This window comes from Chiloscyllium plagiosum, chromosome 13 (assembly GCF_004010195.1).
Source record: "Chiloscyllium plagiosum isolate BGI_BamShark_2017 chromosome 13, ASM401019v2, whole genome shotgun sequence".
Taxonomy (NCBI): Eukaryota; Metazoa; Chordata; class Chondrichthyes; order Orectolobiformes; family Hemiscylliidae; genus Chiloscyllium; species Chiloscyllium plagiosum.
In genome coordinates, this window is record NC_057722.1 from 58,284,347 (window position 1) to 58,292,729 (window position 8,383).

General features: G+C 40.2%; 1 long non-coding RNA gene across 1 annotated transcript; it reads left to right on the top strand.

Moving 5' to 3' along the window:
- The first annotated feature begins 6,367 nt into the window (after positions 1–6,367).
- Positions 6,368–7,875, top strand: LOC122556332. Its single transcript, XR_006313507.1, has 2 exons — positions 6,368–7,150; positions 7,489–7,875. It is a non-coding gene; the product is annotated as an uncharacterized LOC122556332 (long non-coding RNA).
- Positions 7,876–8,383: the final 508 nt, after the last annotated feature.

Consider the following 8,383-nt stretch of genomic DNA (forward strand, 5'->3'; position numbering starts at 1 on the left):
TTAACCAACAGAGTCACCCCTCCAGCATTCTCTACTTCCCTGTCATTTATACATTTCCTGCAGTCTTCAAGGTTCAGGTCCCAATCCATCTGATTCCGAATCCATGTTTGTGTAATGCCTTCCAGATTGTACTTACTCATTTCTATTCGCATTCTCAGCTCATCCGTTTTGCTTTGAATGCTACATGTATTCATATAGAGGCTTTAGTTTTATCCTTTTGCTCACTTAGTAAATTCTAGTCTTATCTATTAGATGACTTTTAACATCATACTGTCTATCCATTTCTGTCATGGTTTTCTCAATTTTGATCCTTTGCTCCCAGCACTGCCCTCTCCCCCAGTCCCACTGTTCAGTTTAAAATCCTCTCAACTTCCCTGGTGATGTCATTGGCAAGAACACAGCTCCAGCACAGTTGAGGTGGAGATTGTCCATCGATGCAGATCCCCTCTCCCTAATAAGACACTTTTGTCCTGTCACACTCAGGTTATTATTGCCCTAAATGTTACCTTGCAGTATTGCGTTGTCCTTTGTCTTGTCACTTCACCTTTGTCCATGGTTGAGGTGAAGACTATCACAGCAGTATAGCTTCCTCTTTTTCCCAGACCTTGTGCCAGTGCCCTATGAATCCAAATCCATTTCTCCCACAATAGTCTTATAAATTATACATTCACATCTCTGATCTTATTCGCCTTATACCAAATTACACCAGGTTCAGGTTCAGAGATGATTGCCTTTGAGGTTCAGCTTTCTAGTTTAGCTCCTGGCTTCACACAGTCCTTTAGCAGAACCTTTTGGGTCCCTGGACCCAAAATGTTAACCCTGCTTTCAGTCCACACATGCTGCCAGATCTACTGAGTTTTTCCACCCAATTCTAATTTTTATTTTCACCTCTTTCTTAGTTCTGCTTATGTCATTGGTATCTACATGGACCAGACAACTGAACCCCTCCCCCTTTCCCAATCCAAATTTCTCTCTAACTCTGAAGATATGCCCCTTAACCCTTGCACTGGGCAAGCAACATAGTATTCAGGAATCATGCTTTCCATTGCAGGAAGCAGTATCTATTCCTGAACTATATTGTTCTCTACTCAATCTTCTTTCCTCGTTCCTTTCTAAACATGAATTGCCATGTCCCCACCCCACCACAATACAGGTAATTCTTGTTCCGGCAGTGCAATTTGGGTATAACATCACTGAAGAATTAGAGAACAGTATTTCCGTGAACACTTACCTCTGTTCACAATATTGCAATTCCAGTGGCGATCGTTTCACACGTTACATTCTGTGCATGCGCAAATGTCAGCTGCAGTCAGAACAAGTAAGAGGTACAGTACTGTACACTGAGCAGACTCATCTCAAACATTAAACTAATGAATGTTCATTGCTCTCCTGCTGAGACAAAAATATTCCTGTATAGTTCCTATATAAGCCCTGTATACTTCTTGCCGGACTGCACTACTCTTATACATACCATTTGCCTTCCTAATTTGTTCTTGTACCTGCATATCACAAAATCTAAGCCAACCTCCAAGAAACAGTCAGAAGTCAATCAACCGCAGCCATCCACCTCTTCAACCATAAGTGCACCTGAAGGTGGTGATGATGAAGACTCTGTCCTCGCAATAACAATATTTTTTCAATGTAATGTGTTAAATTTACTTTTGTTTCTTTAAAAAAAATATGATTTTAATCTTCATTCAGGCAGTGCTATATGTTGTGTTAGACTTTTTTTGAGTAATTGTGAGTGTTTTATTTTGCTGGTCTGCACCTAACCCCACCTTTCCCATAGGCCCTGCTATTTCGACCTCACGATTTCTCATTAAGCGAGGTTTCACGGGAACCCAACTACAGCGTTACAGGAGAAATACCAGTTTGTTCATCTTCCTTACTGTCCCTGATCTTGTCCACACACGCTGCAATAGAATTTGTAGCTATTAACTCACTCAGGCTTGGTCAGCATGGGTTCCATCATCGCAAATTCACATATAACAGTAAATGTTTATTTGGGTTTTCTTAGCATAGACTGGTTAACTGCAGTCTCTACCTTGCCTACTATGAATAACTGAAGTTACATGTGTTTACATTTTGAGTCTAGTGTCATTTTGAAGAGCCATATCAACTTGTTAACTCTGTTTCTCTCTCCATAGATGCTGCTGAATCTACTGAAATTCTCCAGCACTTACTGTTTCTGCACAGAAACTTGCACAACACACAAACATGCACTCACTTTTGCACACCCACACAAAAACACTGGCATATAATACACACAGATGCACACACACGTACAAATGCTTGCATGCAGATGCATACAGACACTTGTGCACAGGAGTGCACACACACACACAATACTCACACATAACCATATGCACTGGGACACAGACACACACATAGAGACACTCACACCACGCTGACACACACACACACACACACACATATATATGCATGCACATAGACACGCATACATTCTCTCACTCACATCCTCTCTGTCACGCACACTCTCTAACACACATTAAAACATCAGGTCTATGTAAAAATGACCTCAGGGAAATTTCATAATCTATCTCTTTTGAGCCAGCAGCTTTTATGTAAATAGCTAATTTTAGTTCCTCAGGAAGTGCAGCTGTGCTGCAAAATATTCATGAAACATCAGAAAGTAAGTATATTTGTTAAATATAAAGAAAAACACACTAATAGTGTCAGCAAGAGGAAGTGTAAAAAATAACTTGACAGTAATCAGTCAGCTCAATGATGTGTGAACTTAATTGCAGAGCTCCTTGTAAGTAGTCTGAGAGCTGGGGAGATGTTCAGCATGTTGTGCTTATATCGACAATAGGATATGTCACTTGATACGACAAAGCTTATGTAATATAAGAACATAAGATCATTCATAACATAAAAAACTAGAAGAATCCAATATAAATTTATTATAGCTGATTTTGCATAAACATTTAATTATAACAGAGTAGCATTGAACTGCGTATGTCCTGTATAGTCATGCTTCAAGTGATCCTGCGATAAGACTAAGTCTGACACTTTCATACCTCAGGACACATGCTATGGTACAGTGATGATACTATGAGCATGTCCCTTAAAGGTACACTGACATACTGACTGTGAGACACAACATCCTTCCCTAAGCTTATAAAAAAGTTCCGATATGTATGGATTTATGATAATTATACAAAAACATAAGACAGAGTTTACAAGACTAAAGTTTGAATGTAACACTTTTGAGGTTTTGACAACTCATCCTGGTCTGGTAATCATGTACCCATCTGGAGGGACACGCATTGTTCTGTCTTGTATTTGTTTTACAACTTGGTTGTCTTGCTGCTAGTTGCTGAAACTCAACATCACCAAACAACCATCAATGTTAGAGTATTCTTCCTCATTCTCTTTGTGTCAAATTGGTGTGTTGATATTGGTCTGAACAGGCTGTGTCCCTTCACAATGTGGTACCATGAATATGATGACTTCTGAGCTTGTTGCATTTTTAAGAAAACTTTGCTAGCAGCCAAACATTTGTATTTGGATTTTTAACTTACACACTCTGCCCAACATGCAGTTTTAGTCATTCCCATCCTGCTTGTTCATTGTGTATCTCTTTCATTTTTGCTGTCCTGAATGTTCTGTATCATAGAATGGTTAAATAATTAGTTGCTGAGCAAGGCCATTAGCACTTGCCTGCTGAGGATTAGTGGTGCCCTGCTGCTGGGGTTGATACATTTGGCAGAATCTTTGAATATCCTGATTCATCCCTGTCAGTACACAGATCCACATGACAGCCATCTTGTGCATTCAATGCCCATGTGTCCCTGGTGTAACATGGCCATGGTATCTTGGTACAATGCTTCTGGGGATAGGACTTGCTTATCCCAAAAATAATTTCACACAATATGTCAAGTTTGTCTCCGTATGGCTAATATATGAAAATATACTCAGGTGAGGGTGAGAGGGGAAAGATATAGAAGAGACCTAAGGGGCAACTTTTTCATGCAGAGGGTGGTACGAGTATGGAATAAGCTGCCAGAGGATGTGGTGGAGGCTGGTACAATTGCAACATTTAAGAGGCATCTGGATGGGTATATGAATAGGAAGGGTTTGGAGGGATATGGGCCGGGTGCTGACAGGTGGGACTAGATTGGGTTGGGATATCTGGACCAAAGGGTCTGTTTCCATGCTGTACATCTCTATGACTCTATGACTCTACTACTTTACTTTAATACGATCAGACTATCCCAAGATCTTTTGCAACTCTCATATTTGCTCATCTTTAACAGTTGGAACAGTTTACTTGGGCTCTAGCCAAAAGCTAACAGCACAACTTTGAGAACATCTTCAATTTCCTAGTTGAGAGCTTTGTTATATAAAGCAAGAGGAATATCTTGGTCTTTGTGTGGGTTTGGTCATCTATTCCACATGTCAGATGTTATCATCCTGACACCTGGCTTTTATCACACTTCAAAATCATATACATGAAGTTTGCAAACAGAAGGGGGTTCAGTCCTTTTCAGTCAGTTGAGGACTAAATTTTCAGTCATATTGTAAAAGCAAATGGGAACCACAGATGTGCAAAAGCAGACTACAAGTACAGGAGCTGCACCATCAGCAAGATAAAGCTAGCCTGGGTGAAACATAGACAATGCTGATGAAAAACTGTGAAAAACTGTAGATACTATCTTATGATTGCTGCAATGATTTATATAAAGTTTGTAGGCTTTTGTGGTACACCAGAATTTAGTTTTACACTTCATGATGATAAGACTGGCTCTCCCTGCTTACAAATAAAATAACCAATCATTAAACTGATATTCTGAGTCCTCTTACTATCTTTTGTTTAGATTAGAGTGGTGCTGGAAAAGCACAGCTGGTCAGGCAGCATCCGAGGAGCAGGAAAATCAATGTTTCGGGCAAAAGCCCTTCCTCTTACCAACTTGTCAAGTTGTCCTGATTGACTGATTGAATTATGTAACATGTGGTCTGTTGCTCCACACTGGATGTGGTGTGAATCTGATGAATTGTAACTGCACCATGATCTGTAGTCCTGCCACTGCCGATCTTTGGTGTCAAACAGGTTGAGGATTTTAGGCAGCCATGACAATCTTACATATTGGCACTTGGTGTGATTACGCTTACAAACATCATTGGTGATTGGTTGTTAGCTGTGAGATTGTCTGCCAGCTCCACTTGCTGAAATGCATGTCTTTCCAGGATGTGAGGTAGTATTATGTTGGTGTGAGCTCCTTGGTCAATTTTACCTTTCAACGTGCGTCTTCCAATCTTTTAAGGACACATATTAATAAGTAAAAAAGCTTCTAATCATCTTATACTGTCAGCAGGCAGTGTGAGGTTAACAATATGGAAAGCTTGATCATCTTCTGAGATTTGTCTTTCACTTGCTTGGCTTTAAACCTTGGTGATAATTTTGTGTACTTACATTTCTTAACACTTTCTTTGATGCCAGCATTGTGGTATTATGTGACTTGCTGGTCACCAATATTTTACCCTGGGATCTGGCTTGGCCTTTGAGCACACAAACGCAGGAAATCTGGTTCCGGTATTACTTTGTGACATACATTTTACAATTTTTGGGCAGATGCAACAGACAGCATAGTTACAGGTTTTGTTAGTTTGCTGACTAGACCAATAACGTTGGTTGCACTAAAGCAGGTCATTATTGTTGGCCTGACAGTGTAATTTCATACCTACATCTTTCCTCAAGTAATGTGTCAATGGCGTCATTCTTTTCTGTGCCCAAAAGATCTTTTCTAAAGCTTTAATTGGTGCAGCAGCAATGATTAACTCAATGAATCTCTCTGGCAGTTCCTCTTTGGAAACATCAGAGGGTCAGTTTTGAGGGTGCTCTACATGATTGGAGGGTTATAACAGAGGGAACACCACACTGTCAGAGGGTCATGACAAAGAGAATGCTGCACTGTCAGAGAGTCAATATTGCATGAGCTCTGCACTTGAGTGGGATCAGTACTGAGGGAGCGCTGCACTATCAGAGGATCAGTACTAAGATAATTCTTCACTGTCTAAGGCATAGGTCTGAGCTGGTACCATACTGTCAGACTATGGGAGAACCATACCATCAGAGGGTCAGTACTGACCGAGTACAGCACTGTTTATTTTTTTTTTAATTCATTCACACAGGGGATGTTGGCATTGCTGACTGTGCTAGTATTCATTGTTCATTCCTAACTGCTCAGAGGGCAGTTGAGAGTCACATGTAGGCCAGGTCAGGGGATGTTGACAGATTTCCTTTCCTGAAGAGCATTAGTGAGCCAGATGGGTTTTTCCAACAATTGACCAACAATGGTTTCATGATCATCAGTGCATTCTCAATTTCAGATTTTTTTTATTGAGTTCAAATTCCACTATCTGTCATGGCGTGATTCAAACCTGAGTCCGCAGAACATTAGCTGAGTTTCTAGTTTAATAGTTAAGCAACAATACCGCTAGGCCATCATCTCCCACTTATTTGAGGGTCCATGATACAGGGAGTGTTGTACTATTGGTGTGTAATGTTGAGGAATGATGCTGTGACCTTTTACAATGAGTTAGATAAGGTTGGTTAATATGTCATTGTTCATAGAGTGTTACTATTGGCCAATCAGCATCAAGTCCACCATAATTTAAGGAATGACCAGACTAGGATATAATTGCCACTGGATGTCTATAACAATGGACAATGGACAATCTGTCACTAAACTGTGGTAACTGCCAAAATCAGCATGAGGCTAACAAAGTAATTAATAATGAGGAACTATTCCCCTTGCCTGCCCCTCTGGTGCCAGTAATTTAATCCATATTCTCATTGCTTGGCTAATTACTCTTTAACCAGCTGTGAACAGAAACTTGAGTCGCTGACATATTAAATCAGACAAGCAGAGTGAATGGTTGAATCCCTGGTGAGTATTCAGCGAAATGCTTCGTATACCATCACAGTCGCATGGAGGCGGAAGACCCGACTCTGCAACATAGATTCTGTGCAAGTGTAGTCAGGCAATGTAGATCAAAACAATGTGTAAAGACACTTTTGTTTTATGGACTGTGTGCTACAAAATTGGAAAAGATATTACTTCAAACCAAGGAAACTGTGGAAGAAGATGTTTGCAGTTTTAGTAATAAGTTACTGGAGGGCAAGGTGAGTTGTTGGTGCAACGTTGCCTTATTCAAGCAGTAAGGAAGAATGATACAAAATAAGCACTGTGTGTATGCCCAGTTCAGTTTTGCCCAGAGTCAGCCTTTTGACTGGTTTTTCAATCAGGACTAGTTGTGTGATTTCAAGAGAGCTTGCCGTAACAATTTCTTGATTAGTTCCTGGGCAAGGGCTGAAATGGCTTTTCTTTGGACAAGATAACAGATGCTTCTAGCCTGCAAAGCAAAGGCACATATAGCTCTCTCTGTCTCCATTGTGTGTGGTAGCTGTTCTCACTCACTATTTCCCTCTAATCTCTCTTTATGCAATCGCCATTTTGAAAGGAAAAGCGGGGATAAAAAAATCTTCAGAGGACATGAGATGTCGAATCCTCAGTCAGTGACTGAAAGACTGCGTATCGGTGCATCTACAACCTCAAGTCATCAGCAAAGAATTGGAAGAAAGTCATCAAGAGAAAATCGAAATAAAATAATTCATTGACATCTGTAGTTTGGACAGATGCCAGAACTCTCTCACTATTTTTCCTCTTCACCCCTTAAGCTTTTGTCTTGTCTTGTCTTGTCTCTGTGTGTCTATTGCACGTTTATGGAAATTTTTTAAAGGGGTCGGAGTTTAAGATATAAAATTATAGATCAACAATTCATGTCTGCTTCTTTACATTGGTTAAAAGTTTGATTGAAATAAATGGTGATTTTCTTGTCAATAAAAAAGGTCTGCATATTCTTTTAACTTGAATTAGTTAGACAAAATTAGGGAAATTCAGTGGTTTAATCAAATTTTCCCACTTGTGATGATTTTGGGAAAAGGAGTGTTTAATAAGCACAATGCGGGATTAGTTACAGAGTAAAGTTCCTTCTACACTTTCAAACTCAACTAAAGTTCCCTCTTCTTTGAAACCAAAAGTAAATGGAAAGTAAAGATCCCTCAAAACAGTTCCCATTATACAGTCCCCAGACAGGGACAGCATGGAGTTAATTGTGAAGTAAAGCAGTCTCTACAATGTCCCCATCAAACACTCCCCGGTCAGAGACTGCACAGGGTTAGCCACAAAGTCAAGCTCCCACAACACTATCCCCCTATCAAACACTCCCAGAACAGACAGCATGGGGTTAGATACAAAGTAAAGCTCCCTCAACGATATCCCCATCAAACACTCCCAGGACAGAGACAGCACAGCGTTAGATACAAAGTAAAACTCCCTCAATACTATCCCCATCA